A 26,593-nucleotide genomic window follows, 5' to 3' on the forward strand; every position below is an offset into this window, starting at 1 on the left:
TTCTCTACTGAAAAGAAGGAGGCTTGTTAGCTTGTTTCCTAAAGCCATACCTTACATATATTTTTAGAGGACATGAAATAAAGATGGAAACAAGAAGAGATAACAGAAGATAAATAAAGAAGCATGGTACGGTCTATTAAGAAAATCCAATATGAGTCAAGGATGTTAAAGAAATCTAAGAATTGGTTTTGCAACATCAAAAGAAAGAGATGGAGCATAGAATGGAGAGGAACACTGCTGGAGATGGAGGAGATGATGATGATGATGATGATGATGATGATGATGATGATGATGATGATGATGGGTTATAAAGATGGAACTGCTCACCTTATTTTGGGAACTTGCCCATGATTTTGGAATTAGAAAGGATTGTATAAAAATGACTAATAGAGTTGAAATTCATGACAGAAAGGAAGGTAGGAAGAAAACACCTTACTGCTTCAATGAGTGACCTTGGGCTAGTCACTTAACCATTCTGGGATTCAGGTTCCTTATCTCTAAAATGAGGAGGTTATGCTTAATGATCTTTAAGGTCTCTTCTAGCACCATATCTATAATCCTACAAAATGTTGTATCCAACTTTTCATGACCCTATTTGAGTATTTCTTGGCAGAGATCTTGGAATGGCTGCTGTTTCCTTCTCCAGCCCATTTTATAGATGAGAGACTGTGACAAACAGATCAAAATGATTTGACCACACAGCTAGTCAGTCAGATTTGGATTTAGGAAGGTGAATCTTCTTGACTTCAGGCCTGGCACTCTTTCCACTGTACTACCTAGTTGCTGATCCTACAAACTATAGAAATGATTATTTTTTAAAATTTGCAAAATGTTTTACAAATATCTATCTATATGCTCACAAATCCCTGGGAGCTAGGCACTATTATTACTATTATCTTTTTTATTTTACAGATGAGGAAACTGAGTCTGAGAGGTTAAGTGACTTGCCTAGAGTCACACAGCTAGTAAATAACTTGAAATACAGGATTTGAACGTGGGTATTCTTATATGCAAGTGCACTGTTTTAACCACCTAATATTACCACATCTCAAGGGCCTCTAGGAGCAAAGGAAGCATAACTGGATTGGGGAAGGGCAAATGCTCATCTGATTTTCTGTAAAGACAAGAAAACAATATTTATGACTAATAATAGCCCTGTAAAATGAGAGAAATCAAAATGAATGAGATATGCTTTCTCTCTTCTCTTCTCCCTAGCAGTTGCCTATGCCTGCCTGGATTCAAATCCTATCTCTAATGTCTATTACATGTGTGACCTTCAAGCTCCCTGGGTCTCAGTTTCCTCATCTGTAAAATCAGTAGACTTAGTCAGATGGCTTCTCCGATCCCCTCCAGCTCCAGCTCGATGATCTTTTATAAGAGCTTTATTTGAACAGTAACACATAATAATATTGGATGCCGGTCCAATGCTTTGGAGCCGCATTTAGGGCTGTCTTGGCAAAGATAATGGAGCAGCTGCCTTTTTTCTCCAGAAATCACCTACTGAACTATAAGATGGGGTGTAGGAGCTAGGAAGTAGAAAAGGAAGGAGGGAGGGAAGGAAGGAAGGAAGGAAGGAAGGAAGGAAGGAAGGAAGGAAGGAGGGAGGGAGGGAGGGAGGGAGGGAAGGAAGAAAGGAGGGAGGGAAGAAAGAAGGGAGGGGGAGGAAGGGAAGTGAGGAAGGGAAGGGAGAGAGGGAAGGGAGGGAGATAAGGAAGGAAGGAGATAAGGTAAGAAGAAAGGATAGAGGAAAGAAGAAAGGTAAAAAGGAAATAAAAAAGGAAGAGGGGAAAATAACTGGTCTTTAATGATCTGCAAGTCATTAAAGAAAATAATATTTGCAAAATACAATACCTTATATATAGTAGGTACTTAATAAATTAGTCTTTTATCCTCCCCCATTTTCTCATACTAAAAAGTTCATTAGGTATCAGAAAAATCAAAGGATGCAAAAGAAGAAGGAATGCAATGCATTGTTGTGGCCCTGATCAGGAAGACTGGTTCTAGCCCATCTCTGAGAGGCCTTGGCTGGATGACTCTGGGCCAGTCATGTAAATGATCAGAAGTTGTCTCAGGCTACTCATAAGACTCAAAGTTCCAAAATAAGGTTCACACAGGTTTTGGAAGAATGAGAGTTAGGGGACTCAGTGGCAAGAGTGCTGGACCTGTAGTCAAGTAAATGTGAGTTCAGATTCAGCCTCTGACACTTACCAACTATGTGACACCCTGGACAAGTCACTTAAAACCTGTCTGTCTCAGTTTCCTCAACTGTAAAAGGGGAATAGTATAGATCAAATGAGATAATATTTGTAAATTATTTGTAAAATGCCCAATGTCTAGCCTGTAATAATGCTTAATAAATGATGGTTCCCTTCTCTTCTATGCCAGTGAAATCCCATGTCTGCTTGGGGGGAGGGGGAGAAAAGGATCCAAAACTTGGAAGATGAGAGTCTCATCACACAAGAAGGCAATCAAATGACATCTGGATTGCTGTGGTCAGTTTTGGACACCATATTTCTGAAGGAATACTAAAAAGAGACTAAGGGAAGGAAATCAGCATGATGAGGGACTCTTGAGTTCATGTCTAGTGAGAACTGGTTAGAGAAATGATAGTTATTGATTCTGAAGAAGAGAAAAGTTAGGGAAAAACAGAGTTAGCCTCTTCAGGAATTTGAAAGGCTGCCACCATATACAGAGATATGAGACATTAGACATTTACCTCGAAGGGCAAAACTTGGTTCCATGGAAGGAAAAACTTATGAGTTCCTCCTCACTGGAAGTGTTAAAACAAAAGTTAAATGATGCCTCTGCAGAGATCTTTGCTCAGGAAAGACAACTTGGGACAGTGAAGAGAACCCTGTCTTTGGTATTCAAGGTTTTGGGTTCCAATTCTGTTTCTATGCATTATTTATGTGTCCTTGAGCAAGTCATCTCTTGTCTCTAGGCACATTTATAGAACTAAGAGGGATGGCGTAGGGGAGTTCATTAGGTAATCTATCAGGTTCATTCCAGTCCTATATCTACCATCTTCTGACTAGACAGCATCTTGAGTTATTTCCATTTCTAAGATTCTGGGATCAGCATCACATCACATCTCCCGTGCCTAGCAGAGAAGTGTCTTTGGCAAAAAGGTGGGATCAGAGCAGTGGTTCTCAGAGTATAATCCAGGGACTCTTAGGGGTCACAGAGATGCTTTCATGCAATCTACAAGGTCAAAATTTTAAATAATATTTTATTATAATATTTGTATTATTTATAACATAAATATTTAGAATATTTTATAGCAATTCTATAGTGTTTTAGCTTCTAACAGAATCAATATGGATACACCCTCATAAACAAAAACTCTTTGGGTAGAATCCTCAATCATTTTTTAAAGATATAAAAGGAACCTGAGACCAAAAACAGCTGTTTTAGAAAATGATTGTCTTTGACCAGGATTCACCCCAAATGCATAAATATAAAGATCAATTTCATGCCTGGGGTCAAGTAGATCTGAGTTCAAATCTGACTTCATTGGTAGCTATGTGACCTTGGGCGAGTCACAAACTTCTGTTTGCCTCAGTTTCTGCATCTGTAAAATGAGAATAATAATAGCATCTGCCTTTCATGGTTGTTACGAGGATCAAATGAAATAATTGTAAAGTGTTTTGCATAATGCCTCCAGCTTGGTAAGTAATAAATAGTACTATAATCATTATTTTACTATTTTACTATTATTACCTCAGAGACCATTTAGTTCAGCCAACTCATTTTATAGATGAAGGAACTGTGGTAAGAATAAATAAAATGAAATAAAAAGAAACTGAGACCCAGGGACATGTAGTGACTCATCCAAGTTCATTCACACAGGTAGTGAGGATCAGAGGTGAGATTTAAGCTCAGAGGTTGTTACACCAGTCCTTAGAATGGGTTGGATCATTTCGATGGAGGGGTGATAACTCCCAAGTGATGATTTCACACATCATACATAGGTGGAAATCAAGATGACAAATTCAGAGAAGGAAGTCTGCTCCTTCCTTGCTCATGTTCATGGGTCTCCCAGTATCTCAGAAGTAAGGGGGGGGTCATTGTGTTTGCTCCTCTCTATTTTCATTTGACTAGAGACAAGAAGCCTTTCATTCTTAGCTTTCAAGTCTCTTTGTTGGTGTATTCTTGATCAGATCAAAGGGCTTAGAGATTGTGCCAACCCCTAGAGAGTCTTCCCCAGTGGTGGGGGAGCAAACTTAATGTGAAGGAGCGATCATTAGCTCATGAGTCAAGAGAAATCACACATCTGATACTTGCTACCTTTGAAGTCAAGTCCTCTGAAGTCCAGAACAATTAGGTAGCACAAATAGTGGAGTCAGGAAGACTCCTGAGTTCAAATCCAGTCTCTGATGCTTACTGTATGACTCTGGGTGAATCACCTCATCCTGCTGCCTCAGTTTCCTCAGCTGTAAAATGAGCTGGATTCCAGAGCCAGCATTTTTCCCTCCATGCTATAGAGATTTGGACTCTAAGGTTCCTCCCATCTCTAGATCTAACATTCTAAAAACCTGCAATCCCCTGCTCAAACCTCATGACTCTGAAGTCAGTTCTGCAAGGAACATCCTCAGTCATCAGATGCTCTCTGGGATGGACTTAACTCTGTGATCTGGTTCCAACGCAATCTAGAAGTTCCAAGAAAGCCCAGCCACCATATAAGCCGCTGACCTACCAGAATCAATAGAAGATAAAGTCAGATGCCTCAATGCTAGAGAAGATAGGAGCAAGAAACCCCAGACTATTACATTAAAGCCACTACAGGTTTCCCAGATCCTTACCCTCCATCCTTTCTATTTTCATTCAATCTATGAACAAGTATTTATTAAGCACCTACTAATGTTCTGGGGTAGCCATTAAGGATAACAAAGACAAAAGTGAAAGTCTCTATACCCAAGGAAGATATATATATATATATATATATATATATATATATATATATATATATAGATAGATATATATATAATGCATATATATATATATGAATGTATGTATCTTTATATATTTTGCACTATTTTATACTATTGCCCTTAGGGGAGGGGAGGAATGTGGCAACTGATTAATCTTTGATAACCTTGGAGAGAGAAGTTGCAGTTGAGTGATTAGAACAGAACATGTGTTAGATGACAACTTTTAAGAGACTTATCTATAATTGGAAGAGATTTAGTATGGTAGCATGACAAGAAGGTAGAAGCAAGGTGCAGGATTTTGAGGAATGGGAGGGTCTATAAGCACTGCTCCTGGGGAGAGTTTAAAGTTGGTGGATCTCTTGAGTTCAGGAGTTTGGAGAGAGACCCAAACAATCCCAGCTAAGTCCAGTGCCAATGAAGTAAGCTCATGGGAAAGCAGAAGAAACAAACCAGGTCAGAAAAATAGAGCAGGAAATTTTAAAACTTCTGAGGGTCGCTGCATTTCCAACTGAGATTTGGGGGTTCAGAAAATACCAGTGGATAGGGAGAGATTGAAAATTACAAAGGGATCCTTCTTTGGAGAGGTGGGGGACTATAGGTATGAAACATTTCATACAGTGCACTGTTAAGTGTGATGAAGTGAGGTTTTACATTTTACTCTCTTTAATTCTCTATGGTATAGGATAGCTTTCTGGATGGGAGAAGAGGGAATTGAGAAATGAAGATCATGTAAAAACAAATTATGTGGATAAAATTTTTAAATAAAAAGGAAATTGAGGGCACAGAGACAATGTGTGAATGGGAAAGGTCCCTGAGAAAACAGGAAGGGGTGGGATCAAGAGCATTCAGGCTGATCAGCCCTGAAGGGAGAATGAGACATGTTGCTATTTTCCCCCACATTGACTAGATGGGGACGGATTCCCTTATCGGTCAGCCCAGGTACTCTACCCCGGCTGAGTTCCGCCACCCCCATGCTGGCAACTAAGTCCAGTTTTAACATCAATCCCCTGTAGCTGAGACTTTGGGACCCTAAAGATTCCAATTCTCCTAGATATCTACTCACAAGTCGGCAAAGGGGCAATGCCACCCCTTTGCCATAGAAAGTATCTTTGAAAGGAGTCTTAAATAAGTCACAGAACTGAACAGCCTCCACTAGGTGAATAGAATGGATAGAACACCAAGCCTGGAGTCAGAAAAAAAAAATCCTTTTTTGTGAGTTCAAATCTGGCCTCATTCACTTAATAGCTGGATGGCCCTGGGCAAGCCATGTCACTCTGTTTACCTCAATTTCCCTCTCTGTAAAAATAGTTGGAGAAGGAAAGGGCAAACCACTTTGTGATAAAGTTCAATAGGAAGCCTGCTGCATTTGCAGGCAGAGGAATTAAGTTCAAATCTTAACTCTCCTTATTTACCTATATGACATTAACTCTCAGGACCAGTTTCCAAACATCTTATAGATGGGAGCGATGCTTAATAAGAAAATTGTCAAAGAAAAAGCAAATATAACCAGCAATCAGATAGCCCATGTGAAAATTCCTGACTATTCTTGATATCTAAAAAAATCAGTGACTTGGCTTTCAAAAGACCTGACCCATTTTGGAGCAGAAAGAAACCTGTTTAATGGTAATAACTCTTTTGAAAAACATGTATGTCTTAGAAAGAACATTGAGATGTGTCTCTAGGTCTCATACAAACTATGTTATTAACTTGAATGTGATCTCCTTTAAAAAAAAATTCTGCCATCTCCTCTCTACCTAAATACCTCAAACTATTTCCTAGATTGATGGAATGCTTCAGCTGTCCTTCTAACTCAACAACATCCCTCCTTGTTTTCATGGGCAATTTCATACAATGCTAAAAAGGATCAGCCCCAGTTGATTCCCTCTTCACCTGTTTTTGCAGATGTTCTACTATTCAGAGCAGTCTAATCAACACTTGCAGTATCCACCCCTCCTATGTTACCATTGACATTGGTGAGGTGTGACCTGGAATCAAGAGAGAGAGAGAGTGGGGATGTTGGCAGGTGAGGTAACCATATGTAGCTAACTCTTTGGCCTATGACATATTTTCTCCAAAGTTTTTACCATTCATTAATTTGTATGTGTGTGTGTTTGGTTTTTTTTTTTCAAATAAACATTCTTGTGAGGAAACTGCAAGACATTGGACCCAAAGAGATGATTTAGCCATGGCAGGGTTTAGTTACAGATGACTGCAAATAAACAGAGATAAATTATCCCTGTCAGACCCCAGCAGGGTGCAGATTGAGTATGTTTACAAGTTGTATAGACCACACTTTCAAGCAACATTGGGTCGACAGCTAGAATGGAAACAAGACAGCTACAAAGGAAGAAGACAAATCTGGCAGAGGACTTCTGCGGCTCATTCTAAACGACGGCATTGTTCAGTCCAACTTTTAATATCTACAACGCGCTACCTCATGCGCTACCTCATGTGCTGCGGGGTTAGAAATAAATATTATTGCTGTTATTGTTTGTCTCCAACTCTTCATAACCCCATTTGAGGGTTTTCTAGGCAGAGATACTGGAGTGGTTTGCCATTTCCTTCTCCGTTCATTTTACAGATGAGGAAACTGAGGCAGGGTCAGGCAGCTAGCAAGTATCTGAGGACAGATTTGAACTCAGAAAGATAAGTCTTCCTGATTCCAGGTCAAGTACTCAAGCTGTTCTTTGTTCTTCCTAAAGCTTGGAGACTATAAGGTCCTAGAGGGAAGGCATTTTCTTGGGGTTTTTTTTTTCTTTTTGTACCCTTAGCCTGACACACAAAGATTTTCCTAAAGTATAAATCTAATTATGTCACTCCCCTACTCAATAAAGTCCAGTGGCTCCCTCTTTCCTCTTAAGATTAAATATAAATGCCGGTTTGGTTTTTAAGCTCTCCAGAATCTCCCCTGACCCTTTTCATACTCTAGGAGCCAGACAAATCTCAATTCATTCTCATTTTCACCTCCACCTCTTAGAATCTTATTTCCTTCAAAGTTCTGCCTCTGTCTCTTTCTCTTCCTCCCCCTTTCTCTTTCTCTCTTTAACTCTGTGTGTGTGTGTGTGTGTGTGTGTGTCTGTCTGTCTGTCTCTCTCTCTCTCTCTCTCACACACACACACACACACACACACGCACAATCCCACATTTCCCACAGGAGGACTTCAGGTCCCAGAGAGGAGGGCAGGGATTTACTCATGATCATACAAGGAGTCAGTAGCAGACTAAAAACTAAAACCACATCTCCCAATTCCTTTCTAGAAAATGCCCTCCCTCTGCCAATTGTAAGGATGCTTCCATTACATATAAGAATGGTTTTGAATCTCTGCTTAGGGATACTGTGACTCAACTTCAGTCTCTTCCCCCTCAGTCTTGCCCCCAGGATCAGGGTCTCCTAGAGAGCCCACAACCTCTCCTCTTCCACAATCAACCCTCATTCTCATGCCCAAATCCAAAAGCCCACTTCAGGATTTGTTTAGAATCAAACATGGAACACGGCTCCAGATGCAAAAACCAAGTCATCTCTTAGGGTGGTAGCATCATCACCAAAATGGATTTTATTTTTATTATCCATGAGGCCAAGAAAAGTTTTCTGTTTCTCAGAGTTTTCCCTGGTTTTCTATTAAAGGAGAAGCTTTTCTTCTCTGACTTCCATGTATCACTGTCTGCTCAGAGTTGGAAAGGGTCTTAGAACAGGCGATGTTGGGTCTGGGAGGGATCTTAGAACATAGAATATCAGAGTTGGAAGGATCATTGGAATAGAGGATGTTAGAACTGGTGGAGGGGCCTTCAAACAGGGGATATCAGAGCTGAGGGAATGGTAGGAGTTCAGGGAGAAGTGGGTCTACTGGAGTTTATGGCTTGGTGAAAATATTTGTGTTCAGCAGACTTTGCTTTGAAATTTGTCTTTGCTACTTCCTGGCTACATCACCCTGGGGAAGTTACTTCCCCTCTTCTATGCCTGTTTCTTCTTCTATAAATGAAAGGTGTTGGACTCAATGATCTCTAAGGCATCTTCAAGTTTTAAATTCTATGTCTGTGAAAGTGCTCTCAAGACAGGGAAGGCATCATGACACAGTGAGATTGCTTGATTTGAAGCTAAAGGATGCGAGTTCAAGTCCTGGTTCTTACATGTACCACATGTGTGCCCTTGGCCATTTCTCTGAGCCCTGGTTTTTCCCCCCTGAAAATAAGGTGCTTGGTGTCAAGTGAGTTCTACAGTGATTTCTGACTTCAAATCCACAAACCTAAAAAGACTGAAGGACTTTCAGTCCTTGCATAAATAAGACTCCAGCATCATAGAGGAGCAAACCAGCTCCTATACTGAAGCTGACTCCGTTGACCTCAAGAAGCAAGTTTGTTAAAGAATTGATGTGGTACTTGTAGTTAGACGAATACTTCTACTCAACTAATCTGGTTATGTGGAAAGAGTTATTTATTTGGAGACCTGGGTTCAGATTCTGACCTTGAGAACTATATCATCTTGAGCAAGTCATTTTTTTTTTTGGACCTCATCTATAAAATGATCTGGAGAAAGAAACGGCAAACTACTCCAGTATCTCTGCAAAAACAAACCAAATGGGGTCACAGAGAGTTGGATACCGCTGAACAACAAGAAAAGTGCTCATTTATTGACTGGTGATCGATTGATGACTTCTGAGATCCCATCTAACTCTGTCTATGATCTAGCAAATGATCTATAATCTCATCAAAAAGGGCAATTCCCTACAAATGCAGAAATCACTCCCTGCTCCTAGGCCTGCCTCATTCCATATAATATTCATCCATAGCCTCCTGCAAACCCTCAGTAGGGCCTATCCTCCCCACAAGATTGTCATCCTCTAATTTTCTGACCATCTCTGGGGCCATCAACCCCTGACTAGCCCATCTTTATCTGCCACCATTTGTCTGATGACATTCTTTGTATGGAATTGTGTACTTTCTTCTTTTGAAATGTGGCACAATCACCTCACACCTGCCACCCAAGCTTCTATTGTTCTTTGGGTGCTACCCAACTTCAGTTCTTCAGAGATGGTAGTGTTCCCTGACTCAGGATATCTACTTCCCAAGTGAAGGCCATATAGAACTGGCATCATGCTGAATGCCAATTAATTCTAAATTTGTTCCTATCAGAGTGGTTTAACAATGCATTAAAGTAATGGATTTAACCTCATGTTTTACCTGAAAATTTTAATTCTCCACTCAAAGAACATTATATCCATTTAAAGACATATCATAGACATATAATTTCCAAGCATCACCCTACAAATACACACACAAACACTTATTTTTCAAAAGGAAATTGGAACCCTATTTAGATAAAATGCTCCTTTTCCCCAAACAGAGAAAGATGTCCAAAAGTGAAATCTACTCCTCTTAGGATAAAAATTTTCTTAATTGGGAAATTGCTTTTAGGTTTATAGATAACTTAGTAATGATTAAAATTAAGGCAAAGTTCCAAGAATCATCAATTTATTAGGAATATGCAAATTTACCAATAAATAGGATCTCAGCTTCCTCTGAAAAGCTACGATTCTCAAGTGAGGGTAAAAATTTTCTCTTATATATGACTTTGTAGGCTAGGAACAAGTTACAATTGGTTAAAAGAACTCTATTTCTTTTTTTTTTTGGTTTTTGCAAGGCAGTGGGGTTAAGTGACTTACCCAAGGCCACACGGCTAGGTAATTATTCAGTGTCTGAGGCCAAATTTGAACTCAGGTCCTCCTGACTCCAGAGCTGGTGCTATATCCACTGTGCCCCCGGCTTCCCCAAAAGGGCTCCATTTCAAGACTGACAAAATCAATATGATTGGTTACAGACTTGAGGCATGGGGAATAATATGATTGGTTGAAAGTTGGGAATGAGGGATGGCTAGGTGATGCAGTGGATAGAGAGAGCACTGACCCTGGAGTCAGGAGGACCTGAGTTCAAATCCGACCTCAGACAGTGAATAATTACCTAGCCGTGTGGCCTTGGGCAAGCCACTTAACCCCATTTGTCTTGCAAAAACCTTAAAAAACATTTGGGAATGAGGCACGAATATCCTCTTTCCTCCCTCCTGTGACTCAGAACTGTTCCTTGGAAAACAAACCAGACAACCTTGAACCATAGCTTGGTGGTGTAAAGATATTAGACCAGACCCCCCGTTGTCCACCTGAGGGATAACAAGTTTCCTTGAGGCAAGAATAGAACAGAAATTAGAACTGAATTTCTAGACTTAATTTATTACAAATTTCTAAATTAAGTTCAGAGACAAAGAATCATGACTTCGGCAGTCATGGGACAAAAATCAATTAACTGTAAATCGGATCAATTAAAAGACACATCTGATCATTTTGATCATAGAGTCGAGCCAGTTGATAAACATTTATTATGTATCGATTATGTACTAAGCTACAAAAAGTGCCAAAGACAGTCCCTATCCTCAACATGTCCACAATCTAAAAACAAGCAATCTATATACTGGATAAATAATAAATAATTAATGGAGGAAATAGAATTAAGAGGGGTTAGAAAAATTCAAACTCAAGCACACGTTTCCTTTCCTGATCTCATCAGAAGTTCCAACCCCAGGATGTAAACAAGTTTCCATTACACATCATTGTTCATTGACTGATTTTGTGAGTTTTTCTTGTCTATAAAGATATGACTGCCTAGACCATCTTCATTGAAGTTCCACCTTTTATATCAAACTGGTAAAGAGCTAAGAAGCCATACCTTTTTGAGGAGGAAGTGATGGAAATGAGGATGTTTAGTCTTAGAAAAGGCATGATCGCTATCTTCAAATTTTTGAAATGTTTAGAAGAGGGATTAGCTTTTTTCTACTTGAACCCATAGGGAAGAGAAGGAAGCAATGAGCAATGAGCATTCACCTTAGCATATAGGAAAAAAAGTACAAGATCATAACTTCGAGTTGAAAGGAATCTTGATGGTCGCCTGATCCAAACCATATCTGAACAAATGTCACTCATAGAATCACAGAAGTAGAATTGGGAGGTACTGGAGAGGCCATTGAAATCAACTCTACTCATTTGAGAGATGGAAACTGAGTTCTTCAGGAGTAACCTAATGTTCTCGAGATGACCCAGAGAATAAGTAGATGATCTTGGATTCCAATATCCTTTAACAACCCCATCAAGTGACAAAAGTCAGTCCCTACCCCCAAGGATCTCTGATGGGGGAGACAACAGACAAATGAGATATAGACAAGATAAATTTGAGACGATTAACCAAGGTAATAGCAGAAACTAGCCTCAACATTCAGGCAAGGCATCACAACTTTCTGGTATATAAACCAATATTGTAAAATCAGACTTCATCTCTACTCCAAAATCCATGGCTTCAACAAGAGTTTATCTGGATCCATAGTGATAACTGTTCTAGAACTGATTTTAAGGACTTTTCAGAATTAATGTTTGTCATTCATTCTAAAAGAAGACCATGGCAATCAGGGAGGTGATGCTGTGAGGGGGATGCTGTGTTAAGTCATCAGCCTCACTTTTCTCCTCCAAAGTCATCTGGACCAGATATGAACCTGGATGACTGGAGATGTTCCTGAAGGCAAGGCAATCAAGTTTCAGAATTAATTTATTCAACAAATTCCCAAATTCCCTTTTGATGTCATTGGATCAAACAGAAATCTACAGCTGAAAGGGAACTTAGAAGCATCGAATCCAACTTTCTCATTTTACTGATAGGTAAGATACTGCATGCTCTCAAGAAGACTGAATTAAAGCATTACCATAAAAATTAGAATAGACCCACTAATAATATTGTAACAAAAGAGTTCACCTAATCCAAACAGTATCTAAAGGATCCATGATTTCATCTATGTAATTACTCCCCCAGGAATACATATTTCATACCTCTATTGGACATGGCTTGCCTTGGTCAAAAATAATCACTAGAGAATAACATGCAAGTATGACAAACCAGATCTTCCATGTAATTCAGCTATTCCCCAAACACACCAGTTATCACCAGGCCATTCTTTCTTTTCTTTTTCTTTTGATCAGGTGGTTCTTTGTTCTTTCTTAATACTCTTCCTTTTCCTGTTATAAACCAAAGACTATTGTGTCAATGATTAAAATGTTTGACATTCAATCTATAGGAATATTTTTTCCTATTCAATTAACATTTATTAATCACCTACTATGTATCAGACACTGGGGATACAAATAAAAACAAAGATAATCCTTTCCTTCAAGAGGCTTATAATCTAACTGGGGAAGACAGTATACAAAAAGAAGTTAAAAAAATGTGTTTGGAAGGGAATACATCAGGGGTTAAGGATGTGGACAAAAAATAATTGCCTGGAACATTCAAATCTAGCTCTCCAATGAGAGAGGAAATACAAGTGAGGAAGTTGAGAAAATTGAGTATCAAAAGCTGAATCAATCAGCCTAGTAATGAGAATTCAGGTTCAAATTTCAAATTTTAGAAATAAATGTAAGAATACTAGATTGGACAGGCATTTATTTGGTAAATTAGTGAAGCCCAATCACTCCACCCTGAACACATCCAATGTTGATCTTAGCCTTCATGTCTATTCATAGGATCATATGTTTAGAGATGGAAACAATATTATCAATTGTCTAACTCCAACATTTTATAGTTGGAGAAACTGAGGCAGAGGGAGAAAGTGGATTTTTTAAAGAGTCAGATCCAACAAAAAAAATGACTGAACAAGAACAAAACATTTTACTCTATATTGTCTCATTCATTCCTCACAACTATCCTGGGAGGCAGGTGTCATTCTTATCCCCACTTTACAGATGAGGAAACAAAGGCACAGGTTAGTTGATAAGTATCTGAAGCTGGATTTGAACTCAGGGTCTTCCTAGTGCTAACAGCCCTGGTGTGCTCTTCATAGGACCAGTTAGCTGCTTCAACAAGTCATTCAAGAGTGCATGCCAGCTACCAAGTTGGGAGCTGGGAATGCCAAGGCAACAATGAAAGCCCCTGTCCTCATGAAGTTTTCATTCTTTCATGATTCGATCAACACAGCTCAGGAAAGGTATCCAGGACAGGTGGCACCTGCGTAGAGGCTACAATGCAATCAAGATGCTACACCTTGGGAAACTAGAGAGAGAGTTTTCCTGGGTCTCCAGGAGGGAGGAAGGAGGGAGAATAGTGTTGTTGATGTTTTGTGGATTAGTCATGTCAGTCCCCATTTGGAATTGTCTTGGCAAAAATACTTGTTCTTCTGCAGTTCGTTTTATAGAAGGAAACTGAGACAAGCAGGGTTAACTTACTTACCCAGAATCATACAGCTAGATTTGAACTGTACAGTGGATAGAGCCCTGGTCTTGGAGTCAGGAGGATGGGAGTTCAAATCCAGCCTCAGACACTTGACTCTTACTAGCTGTGTGACCTTCGGCAAGTCACTTAACTCTGAATGCCTCACATCCAGAACCATCTCCAATCATCCTGATTCATATCTGGTCACTAGATCTAAATGACTCCAGGGAGAAAGTGAAGCTGGTGACCTAGCCCAGCAGCCCTCACTCAAATCCAATTCATGTGCTTGTTGTCTTGGCATCACCTCCCTGATATTGTGATCATCTTCAAAAATGAAGGGCAAAAATATTAGGTCCTCCTTACTCCAGGTCTCTGGCTTCACCCACTGTTGCCACCTAGTTGCCTTGAGGCAGGATATGTAGAAAAGAAAAGGTCTTTATGTCTTCTGCTTATTACTGGTCCCATCTGAATTAAAAGTCAGTAGTCCGAAAGGTAGAGATTTGGCATTTTCGGGGGGGACTGGGCTTCACAAAGGGGCTCAGGGTGTGTCTAGTCAAGATTGGGGAAAGCAGACCAATGGCAGCAGAAAAGAACAAATAGCAGGCAAGAGACAAGATGGCACAGGGGTGTTTATAGCAGTTAACCCTGCCTAGATCCACCAAGAACGTGTCAGATATCTCTGTCTGCCAAGGACAGTCAAGAAATGACAGCTTCTGAGATGCGAACTCAGAAGAAAAGAGAAGACATTTCTCCGTCCTTGCCTGGCTCACATTTCCCTTCGCATAAATTGTTCTGTTTGGAAAAATAAAAATAAAAAAGTCACCGGAGAGCACTTACAAATCCCAGGCTGCCAGGAAGTGGGGCCCATATGTCTCCCCACATCACATCCATCCAGGAGAACAGTACAGCAAAACACATCAAACAGCTGCCAAGCTGGGCTTTCACCTGCTTCTGTGCTCTATTTTTGTGTCTGAAATGAGAAGCTTGGTCCCTTTTTTCCATACTCCCCCCCCCATCCCACCCCACCTCACTTCGTTTCTCTGAAAGGACTCTCGTGGTGCTAATGTATTTGTCATGTCTGGACTGACAGATGCACGAAGACCAAGCTTATTCCCTTTCCATTTAGTCATTAAGAGGGAGAAGGGAAAGGGTGATGGGCTGGGTGGGATTTTTGTGTTTTAAAAAATAGACCAAACTAGTTAATCTTGGGATTGAAATGTGCCAGAGGCAGCTTCTAAACTGTCTCAAACTATTGTGTAACAGAGACAATGAGATGATAGCTAGGTAGGCAGAAGAAACAGACAGACAGCCAGAGGATAGAAATAGGTAGATGATAGGGAGGGAGAGGAAAGAGGAAGAGAGAAAAAAGGAGAGAAAGAAGAGAAATAAAATGATAGATGACAGATACAGATAAATGAATAGATGGTTGGAGAGAGAGATGAGATGGATATATAGGTGAATAGATAAACAGAAGAGATTGAGATAGATGATCCATAAATACATATATAGACAGAGAGGCAGAAGAGATAGACGGATAGATGATAGATAGATAGATAGATAGATAGATAGATAGATAGATAGATAGATAGATAGATGATAGGGATGATGGATGGATGGATGATGGATGGATGGATGGATAGATGAATGGATGATGGGTAGATGAATAGATACATGGATGGATGGATGCATGCATGGATGGATGGATGAATGGATAGATGGAGAGGCAGAGATAGAGAGTCTCTGGGGGACCCTGTGGGATTCATCTCTATTGCTTCTTCCTCTAAGGATTTTAAAGGCAGCTAAGTGTCACTCACTCAATTCAACGCAAGAAGAATTGATTGTCAATGTCAATCACTATGATACAATGACAAAAATAAGAACCAGGCCTGTCTTCAAAGAGTTTTCATTCTGCCTGCTGTCCCTAAGTTATGAGCAGTCCTGATATCAGATGTGTGTATGTGTGTGTGTTATCCATCAATCAACTATCTCAACTCAGCCCTCACCTCTTCTTCCTTTCCTTTACAGTCATCAATCAAAATCCTATGCACAAGGTATCTTTATCTTACCAGTTTAGCAAGATTAAAGATAGTAAAATGCAAAAATATTGATTGTATGCCACATAAGGCTTGGTTCTCCATTCTGATCCCAGACCTAACTCCTTCTAAAGGCATGAACTCCTCCTTGGCTGAACTATCACCCTCCCCCTGCTTCTTTCTCTGTCTCTGTTTCTGGGGCAGAAAGTAAAGGGGGGGATTATTTTAGTCTCTGTCTCTTTGAGTGTCATTGTTTCTCTACGTGTCTCTTTTAGTCTGTCTCTAATTCTATATCTATCTCTGTTTCTTTGTGTATGTTTTAGTCTTTGTCTGACTCTGTCTCCTTCTAGTTCTCTCTTGACTTTCTGTCTCTGATTCTCTGTTTCTGTTTCTATTTCTCTGTCTTTGTCTGTATCTCTCCCCACCCCCCATCTCTCTTCAAAGCTCAAAAATTCCCTCCTTTCTGGACTCTTCACCCACATACTAGTGCTCCCTCCCCCCCAAATTATTGGCATCTGCTTATGCCCAAACATATTGCTTCCTCTGATAAAACAGAAACCTCTTGAGGGGAGAGAGATTATTTTAAATTTCATCCCAAATCTGGCTGAGAGGAGGACCTTGATAAATGCTTACTGATCCATTGCCTCAGTCTGACTAGGCTCCACATTTACAGAACCAGGGCCCTCCTATTGGCTTGTCATTCAGTTTGCCTTGGGGTTTGGCGATGGTGAGAAGCTAAGAGGGAGGGAGGTGGGGAAAAAGGAGAAAAGGCCAGGAGAGCCATATCCAGCTTACTAATGAGGAAAGTGGGATGCTGATCTGCCAATATTAGTTTTTCAATGAAGTTAAGACTTCCTAATAACTGTTGCCTAGGAACCAAGATCACTGTGATTTTTTGCTGCCTGTCAGAAATTGCTCTAATTGGTACATTGATAGGACTACCACTGCTTGGTGTGTGTGTGTGTGTGTGTGTGTGTGTGTGTGTGTGTAAAGGTGCACACTGCAGATGTATGTGTTGTGTTTTTCCCCCCAGAAGAAAAATATACCTCTTAGATGAATGATGATTCACATTAATTAGGTAGTAGCCTTGGGCAAAAGTACCAACAGGCATCAGGTGGCCTGAGTCATTATCTCTGTCATCTGAAGCAGCAAAATGGCCATTTTGAGTTTGCATCCTCATTTCTGCCGTTCAGATTGAGGCATTCTTAATAGCAAAAAACACGTGTGGAGGAGCCCTTGTGTGAACGGCTGAATCTATATATTCACAATGGCCATTGATTAAATCTATTCATTAGTAACAACTAGTAAGTACATAAAGGGTTTTTCAAGTTTGCAGAGATGGAAGGTTTTATATTTATTTTACATATGAGGAAACTGAGGCAGGTGGAAACTAAGTGACTTCCCCAAGATTACATGGTTGGGAGGATTTGAATTCAGATCTTCCTAACTTTACATTCAGTGGTCTATCCACTGAACCATCTATGCATGTATCATTGTTTGTCGAGTATAACTCTTAACTTTTCTCATCTCCATTCCTTCTCTCCCCTTAGATAACCAGCCTTCCTTCGTCAGGTCATCCTTCCTTCTTACCAGGACTATTACAATGCATAAAAATAGCAATGTGATATGAATAACACAGATCAACTGTTATCTTGGAAATGATTGACTGAACAGGAAGTCTTCCAGGGTGATCTGCATGACAGTTTGTAAACTTCCTAATTGGTTTCCCTCTTCCAACTCTCCATCATTTCAGCTTGAGTGTAGCTAGGTGACACAGTGGATAGAGCACCGGTCTTGGAATCAGAAGGACCAGAGTTCGAATCTGACCTCAGACAGACTAGCTATATGACCCTGGGCAAGTCACTTAATCCTGATTGCTTCCCATCCAGAGCCATCTCCAGTTTGCTAATTCATATCTGGCCACTGGATCCAGATGGCTCTGTAGGAGAACGTGAGGCTGGTGACTTAGCACAGCCCCCCTCACTCCAATCCAATTCGCATGCTTGCCTGGCATCACCTCCCTGATGTCATGGTCTTCTTTGAGAATGAAAAACAAATATTATCATCATTATTGTTATTATTTCATCTTCTACATAACTGCCACAGAGATGTTTCTAAAACAAAAGTCTGACCATGTCATTGCTTTGCCTCATCCCTTGGCCCCCATTAATCCAAAGAATAAGATTTTAGAGCCTCTGTTCATCCTTTAAAAGTCTCTCAATATCCATCACTAACTCTTTGATTTTGGGCAAATCATTGGATTTCCTTGGGTGTCAGTTTCCTCAGTCATAAAAGGAAGAAGTTAGACAAGATAATCTCTGAGGTTCTCGCATTTTTATATTGATGATCCTGTGATCCACTTTTTCCAATTGCATTTCCTATTATTCTCTATTAGATATTTGCATGTCTGGCCCAAATGCTCTCTCATGACTCCCCATATGATGCCTTCTGTCTTCCCCCTCGTTGTCCCTGGATGGTGCTTCTCCTCCTCTTTTTCATCCCTTGACATCCCAAGCTCCCTTCAAGGTGAAATTCTTAGACCATCTTCCTTATGACAATTTTCTTTATCCACCCAATTCTTAGTGTTCCCTCCCTTGTCATTTCCTGAGATCACTTTATACATATATATGTATATATACATATATGTATATGTATGTATTAGTTTTTTGCAAGGCAATGGGGTTAAGTGGCTTACCCAAGGCTACACAGCTAGGTAATTATTAAGTGTCTGAGGTCAGATTTGAACTCGGGTCCTCCTGACTCCAGGGCCAGTGCTCTATCCACTGCACCACCTAGCTGCCCCAACTTTATATATTTTTGTGTCTACTTTCCTTGTTTTCTACCTTCCTTCTAGAACAAAATTTTCAAAGTCAGAAAAGGTTTTCTTTTTGCTTTGAACCCCCAACATCTAGCATTTAGGGCCTGGCACAGAGTCAGCACTTGATAAATGCAAAACAATGATGGTGATGATGATGATGATGATGATGCTTGTCCTTCATTCTCAAAAAAGACCGTGGCATCAGGAAGGTGATGCCATGACAAGCACATAAATTGTATTTGAATGATAGGGCACTCTGTTAAGTCACCAGCCTCAGTTTCTCCTCCAGATCCATTGGGTCCAGTGGTCAAAATTGGGACAACCGGAGATGGTCAGCAATCAGGGGAAAGTGACTTGCCCGAGGTCACACAATTAGTAAGTGTCAAATGTCTGAAGCTGAATTGAAGGAAATAAATGAATAGGTGAAGTTGCATTAAAGAGAGGAGGGGGCTTTGTTCCTAAAGCCTTCCCATCCACCAGAACATGAGACATTGTGACACCAAGACGCTGGATGATGAATGACGAAGTCTGAGTTCTCTTTGGAGATTTAAGCAATGCTAACAGTCATCTTGGCAATGTCAGCTGGGAGCACATGCTAGCTTAATGGGGGAGAAATGACTTCCCAGAGCAATGCATGGAGCCTGTTTCATTTGATTATTTTCCCAACAATGCTGACATTTTCTAGTTCTCCGATGAGGGTTGGGGGAATAGAGGAGGAGGGAGAGAAAAGGACTCAATCATTTCAAAGCTATCAGTTGATCTCCATGCTATCCATATCATTCCATTTCCAAGCATTGCAAAGAGCTGGAAATGAGATTTGCTACCCGATTGACAGTATGTTAGAGCCTTAGGGGCAATTTTTACAGAGGTTATAGATGTGAGGATGTTACAGAGAGATAGAATTAGGCTTGATGTTTAAGATGGGAAACAAGCCTTCCTGATAATTAAATCCATCCCACAGTCAAGTGGGCTGTCTGGGGAGGCCATGGGTCTCTCTGATGGCAGGTCAGCAAGCAGAAGTTGGATGGCCACTTCAGAGAGCATTTAGAGATGGAATTCTAATTCAGAAATGAGGGCTTCCGAATTTTCTTTCCATGGTAAGAATTGGTATCTATGGATTGATACTGTAATTATGATATATATAATGTCCCGAAGATGGTCTGACTGGTAGCCCTGCCTTGACAAGAGAATAATCAAGGTACCCTGGTATAATGCAAGGATGTCCAACCTTTTAGCTCTTCTGGGCCCCATCACCCCCAAAAATAAATCTGTCAAGGGCCACATCCAGAATTCAATAACCATCCATGAATTCAATGCCACTCACATCATCAATGAGCACAACCTGCATAATGGCTGTAATACTAAACTTAGAGTTAAGAAGTCCTGAGTTCAGATCCGATTTCAGACACTTAGCCCAATGATTCTTTTTTTTAGGTTTTTTTCAAGGCAATGGGGTTAAGTGGCTTGCCCAAGGTCACACAGCTAGGTAATTATTAAGTGTCTGAGGTCAAATTTGAACTCAGGTCCCCCTGACTCCAGGGCTGGTGCTCTATCCACTGTGCCACCTAGCCACCCCTAGCCCAATGATTCTTGACAAATCACTGAACATCCCTCAGTTTCCTCCTCTATGAAATTGGAGATTAATAATAGCATCTACCTCACAGTTCGTTGTGAAGATCAGATGAAGTTCATGTAGATAAAGCCCTTTACCAATCATAAAAGTGAGATCCCGAGATCAGCTTTTATTGTCATTATCTGTGGTAAAGTTTGTGGAGCCTCTGAATTTAGAACTATTCAAAATCTCCATTCTGATACGTGGCATTAAGAGATAATAATGGTAATAACCTGCTCAGGTAAATGCCTGATCCTACAGGCAAGTCTTAGGAGAGCAATTAATCTGTACATTTATTAAACACCAACTACATGGCAGACACAGTGAATGGAGAACTGGGCTTAGAACAGAACCCATTTTCCTGGGTTCAAATCCATCCTCAGATACTTACCTGGACAAATCACTTCACCCTATTTGCCTCAGTTTCCTCATCTTTAAAAGGAATTAGAGAAGGAAATAGCAAACTATTCCAGTGCTTCTGCCAAGAAAACTCTCACTGGGGTCATGGAGCATCAGATACAATCACAGTCCAGATATGAATACATTCCAGGCAGCATGTTAGATGATAAGGATACATAGCCAAAAATGAATTAGTTCCTTCCTTTAAAAACTACTATTTTAATCAACCAGGAAGCAAATTTCTTTCTTCAACTCTTTACAATGCACAGAAATAGAATGATAAGACTAGCCCAGATAGCTACTGTTGTCTTAGAAATAATTCACCTGGACTTCCAAGAGGGACCTTGAACAGGTGGCAGGCTGCCCAGCTCCCACATACTTAATCCCTGAAGGTTCTCCAAAGACCAAATGATGATCAAGATATCAAATAAGAAACTAGAATAAATGACTTCTTCCACATCAGAACGGCCCTTTAAAAAGAAAAACACAAGTCAAAGCCCAAGGGCAATAACAGAGCCCATCCCCTAAGTATAGCAAGCAACAACTTCCACCAGAGATATCAACACTCTACCAAAGGAAGCAAGAAGCAAGGGTCTCTTCTGAGGAAGCTCTGGTCCCAACTTCTGCTGTATCTGACTGCAACTCATTCCAGCTATCCTACCTTCCCCATGTGGTCAGTCCCCAGCCCTTGAACCAGGACAGCTTTGACCCAGAGACACCAAGGTCCCTAACTCTTTGTTCCAAGATATAAGAGAGGACTCTGAAGAGCCAATGCTATGAAAATCCTGGGAAAGGAGGAAAGGAGGGGAAATCTTGAAAGATCTATATAAAACCCAAGCAGGGGATTCAACATGAAACCAGTGAAGACTGACCTCCCCACCCCAAAATGCCATATGGCTCAGAGCTGGTCCTCCCATAACAACATTCTTAATTCGGAAATTAACCCTGGAGAGATAAGTAAATCAAATAAAATATCCATCCATTATAAAAATCATTTCAAATCTAACTAGAGTAACTGCAAGTAGAGATTTAAAAGGTAGGGGAAGGGGAAGGGAGAGGAAATGGGCCATGCACATGTAAATGAATGAATAGTGATTGCTTTCATGGAGTTCATGGTGTGAATTTTAAAAACTGAAGCCTCTTCATTGTTCCTTCTATTAAAAAAAAAATCTTTGATACTAATCAGGCAGAAAAATTCTTGGATGCTTCAAAGATCTAAGGCATTGTAGGTGTGGGCACATCCTGTATTAATGTAGATTATGACCCCTTGATCACTTAGTAGTCAATCTTGACAATTGCTATGGCCAAAAAACTCATCTCCTATAGCCAAATGGCAGTGATCCTCTTGATGACAAATCCATATCCAGTACATATTTAAAACCTTTCTGATTTGTTGAGACTAATCAGAGGAACTGGAGTCAAATCCTGATTCTGTCGATTCCTGCCTGGATGACCTTGGACATGTCATGTGAGCTCTCTGAGTCTCATGCACAAAATAGAGTGATTGGATTTGATAACCTCTGACATCCTTTCTAGCTAGCTGTAAATGCACTTAAATAAATTCTCAATTAAATTCTGGCTCTAATTTCACATCTACTGCTTTGTTTTGTCTTTGCAATAAACCTGAGATATATTTTTAATATCATAGACAAATGAGGAAATGGAGGAACAAGACTCATAGAATTTGGAACAAGAAGGGACCTTAGAAATCGTTACTTTCAGTCCCCTCATTTGATAGAGACAGAAAATGGCACTCAGCCTCCAGGCTCTGCCCTCTTCAGTGACCATCTCCCTTGCCTGGAACTCTCTGTCCACTCATCAATGCCTCCCAGCTTCCTTGACTTCCATCAAGTCTGAGCTAAAAAAATTTGCAAAAATATGTCTCCTTAATCTTAGTGTCTCCTCTCTGTTGATCAGTTCCAATGTCTCCTACCCAGAACTTGTTTGGACATACTTGTTTGCACATTGTCTTTTCTCTTAGATTCACACAGAGCTCTTTGAGAAATAAGACTATCTTTTATCTTTCCTTTGTACCCTCAGGAATTAGGAAAATGTCTGACATGTATAGACCAGTAACTAAATACCAGTTGATTGACTAGAACCTTGATTCTAAACCTAATGTTTCACTGAACCCCATCACCTAATGTGTCATTCCAAAATTGTTTCAGAACTGGACCAGTACTATATAAAAAAAAAAAAGAACCAAGCCAGTCAACAAAACAACTTTTTTGGATGTAGAGAGGACGATTGCTCCAATTCCATGTTTATAATTAGTCTCTCCTTTTGCAATGCTTAGAATCTTAGAACATAGAATTTTCAGCTAGAAGGGACTATAGAACATAGAATGTCTGAGTTAGAAGAGCCTTTAGAACATGGAACTACAAAGGTGAGGGAGATCTCAGAACACAGAATATTTCCACTGGAGGGGACCATAGTGCACAGAATGTTCAAACTGGAAAGGACTCTAGATTATAGAACAAATGCAGAATACCATAGCTGGAAGGGACGTTTTAACATGGAATGTCAGAAATTAACTTGGTTTAAGGATTCATAGGGGCAAGCTGGGGAGCAGAAGGGATTGTGGGGATCTCTTTTTTGCCTCCCCAACTATTTTATCACCAAATGCTTTCCACATAGGTGATTTGGGGGGTCAAAGAACAGGGGGATGGGGCAGTGAACCAGAGAAATGATAGACAATAGGTAATTTGGGCTTAAAGCATATATGTCCAATTGAGTTTATTGAAGAATACTTGTTGTTACTGCTGGTTGTTCAGGGTCATCCTTATATGAGAAGATTTCTATCAAGTCATTCTCCATTTTAGTGTCTTTCCTCCAAAAATTATCTCCAATTTATCCAAGATACATCTTGCATGTGCATTGTTGTTTGCTTGTTATCTCTCCATCAGACTGTAAATTTCTAAAGGGCAGGGATCATGTTTCCTTTCGGTTTGGTTTGGGAGTGGGGTCTTATTTTTTTCTTTTTGTTTCTAATGCTTAACACAATCTTATTGATGTAACTTGACTTGTCTGGCCTCTGCGGTTCCCAAGACCTATGCCAGATGGAAACCAGTCTCTTTGAGTCATGATGTGTGGGTCCAGCTCATAGGATGGTAACAACAAAAGGGTTTCCTATCTTTTCCTTAATACATAGAAGTTCTGTCTCTGATTGACTGTAATGATATGCCATCACTTTACATCTTACTGGGGCTTGGACTTGCTAATATTTTAATTAGTAGGAAACAAGATGTTATCTCTTTCTCCAATTCAAGATCTTCATTTTGGGATCTTTCAGCATTAAAACTGATTTGGAAAAAAAGTTCCAGAGATAGCGATGTTGGAAAAGAGGTTGTCTTAACCCTTGACCAACCTTTCTCATTTATTATTCACTGCACGGAGACTGTAACTTGTCCCCCTAGCCTTTGACTAGGGTGGAGGAGATTTTGATCTGTACATTTCCAGGGGCAAGGGTAGCCATAACAACCATCAAGTTTATCAAGGACCTGAATTTCTGCACTCTTAACTCTCCTTAGTCTCCAGTCTTGTTAATGTCTTCTATAGGTGCCACAGGGATTTTGTTCAGTATTTCATAAGCTTCTATGTGATAAATAAGGAAGCACATACTAAGGTGAACATGAAACATGAGAAAATTAGAAGGAAATCTTGAAGCCAGAAGGAAACTTGAGAACATAGAATTTTAGATTCTAGGAGACAATTTAATTCAACTTTCTCCACTTTGGGGAGAGGAGGCTGATCAGGGCAAGCCTCTGATCACATTGGGGAATTTAACTCAGCAACCCAATAATGAGGTATAAAAGAATTACCTAAATGACCTGATAATAAACTGCAGCCATTTCATATGGTAAAGTATTTGACATTGGATGAAGGCCACTGTTAGGTCTCAAGTAATTCCTAATGATTGAGAGGATCAACTCTGCCTCTTGTGACCTAAAGAGTTCAACTGGGCCCAATTCGAAAGGTTGAGATTGTAATAGGAAATGAGATGGCATCTGAGATAATGAGTTCAAGGGCATGTCTTGTAGGGTTGGGTAAAGAGGGAAAGTTTTTCCTTCTAACCATCAGCAATACCATGCTACAAGAGAAGCACATAGTCATAGAAAATACGTGCTTGCATTCAGCCTAAGAGAAATCAAAATTACTTTCTACGTCCTGGTCTTCCATGTTAAGAAAGAATGGAACAAAAAAACATGGTGCTAGAGCAGTAACATCTCTGATTCCCTGAGGTTATCTCTGGTAAATTTTTTCAGTCGTGTCCAACTCTGACAGATCCCAGTTGGGGTTTTCTAGACAAAGATACTGGAACGGTTTGCCATTTCCTTCTCCAGCTCATTTACAGATGAGAAAAATTGAAGCAAACAGTGACTTGCCCAATGAATTGAAACATCTGGGGCCAAATTTGAACTCACAAAGATGAATTTTCACTACTCCAAGAATAGTACTTTAGGCACCATGTTGACACATAGCTGCCCCATGTGTGAATTCTATGTGTTCTCTGAATGTGGGTCTCTATTTGTGATTTCTGTGTATTCCCCCTCCTGCTGAGACTGGTTGCATTTATGAAAGAGTGAACCCACGATTTGTGGAGGGGACCTCATGTAGCTACTTTTTTCACTCTATTTGTCATAACCACAGTAAATGTTTTTTGCTTTGAACTCATTTGTGTCCTAGCAAGATAAACACATCTGCAACGCTTCATGAACAATATACATTTAGGAGTTTATAACCACTGAGGTCCCTGAGTCTGGAGCAGTCATGTGAATTGATGAATTAGCTCCATTTAAGATGGAATGAAACTTTGGTCCAAAGAATGGAAACCTACCTAGTACCACCAAACTAGGTGGTACACTGAATAGAACACTGGCCTAGAGTCAGGAGGATCTGAGTTCAAATTCAACCTCTGACACTTGATATTTACTAGCTGTGTGACCTTGGGTAAGTCACTTAACCCTGATTGCCTTGCATCCAGGGCCATCTTCAGTTGTCCTGATTCATATCTGGCCATTGGAGCCAGATGGCTTTGGAGGAAAAAGTAAAGCTGGCAAACTTAATGTAACACCCCCTCATTCAAAGCCAATTTACTTGCTTGCCAAGGCATCATCTCCTCAATGTCAAGGTGGTCTTTAAGAATGAAGGATTTTGGGGTGGCTAGGTGGCTCAGTGGAGCACCGGCCCTGGAGTCAGGAGGACCTGAGTTCAAATCTGACCTCAGACACTTAATAATTACCTAGCTGTGTGGCCTTGGGCAAGCCACTTAACCTCACTGTCTTGCAAAAACCTAAAAAAAAATGAAGGATTTCATTCTCATCATCTATCTATCTATCTACCAGGTGGTTCCATAATACACAAAGTGCTGGGTCTGAAGTCAGAAAGACTCATCCTTCCTGAGTTCAAAAACAGCATTATACATTTACTAGCTGTGTGATCCTGGACAAGTCACTTAATCCTATTTACCTCAGTTTCCTCATATGTGAAATGAACTGAAGGACAGGGGAAATCATTCCAGTATCTTTACCAAGAAACCCCAAATGAGATGATTAAAAAAACA

At 40.2% G+C, this 26,593-nt stretch overlaps 1 protein-coding gene across 1 annotated transcript in view; it reads left to right on the plus strand.

The window, feature by feature from the left end:
* The window catches only part of CCDC60 (coiled-coil domain containing 60), a 114,555-nt gene that overhangs the window by 13,439 nt on the left and 74,523 nt on the right, over window positions 1-26,593 (plus strand). The window lies entirely within an intron of this gene.

This window comes from Macrotis lagotis, chromosome X (assembly GCF_037893015.1).
Source record: "Macrotis lagotis isolate mMagLag1 chromosome X, bilby.v1.9.chrom.fasta, whole genome shotgun sequence".
In the NCBI taxonomy this organism is placed as follows: domain Eukaryota; kingdom Metazoa; phylum Chordata; class Mammalia; order Peramelemorphia; family Peramelidae; genus Macrotis; species Macrotis lagotis.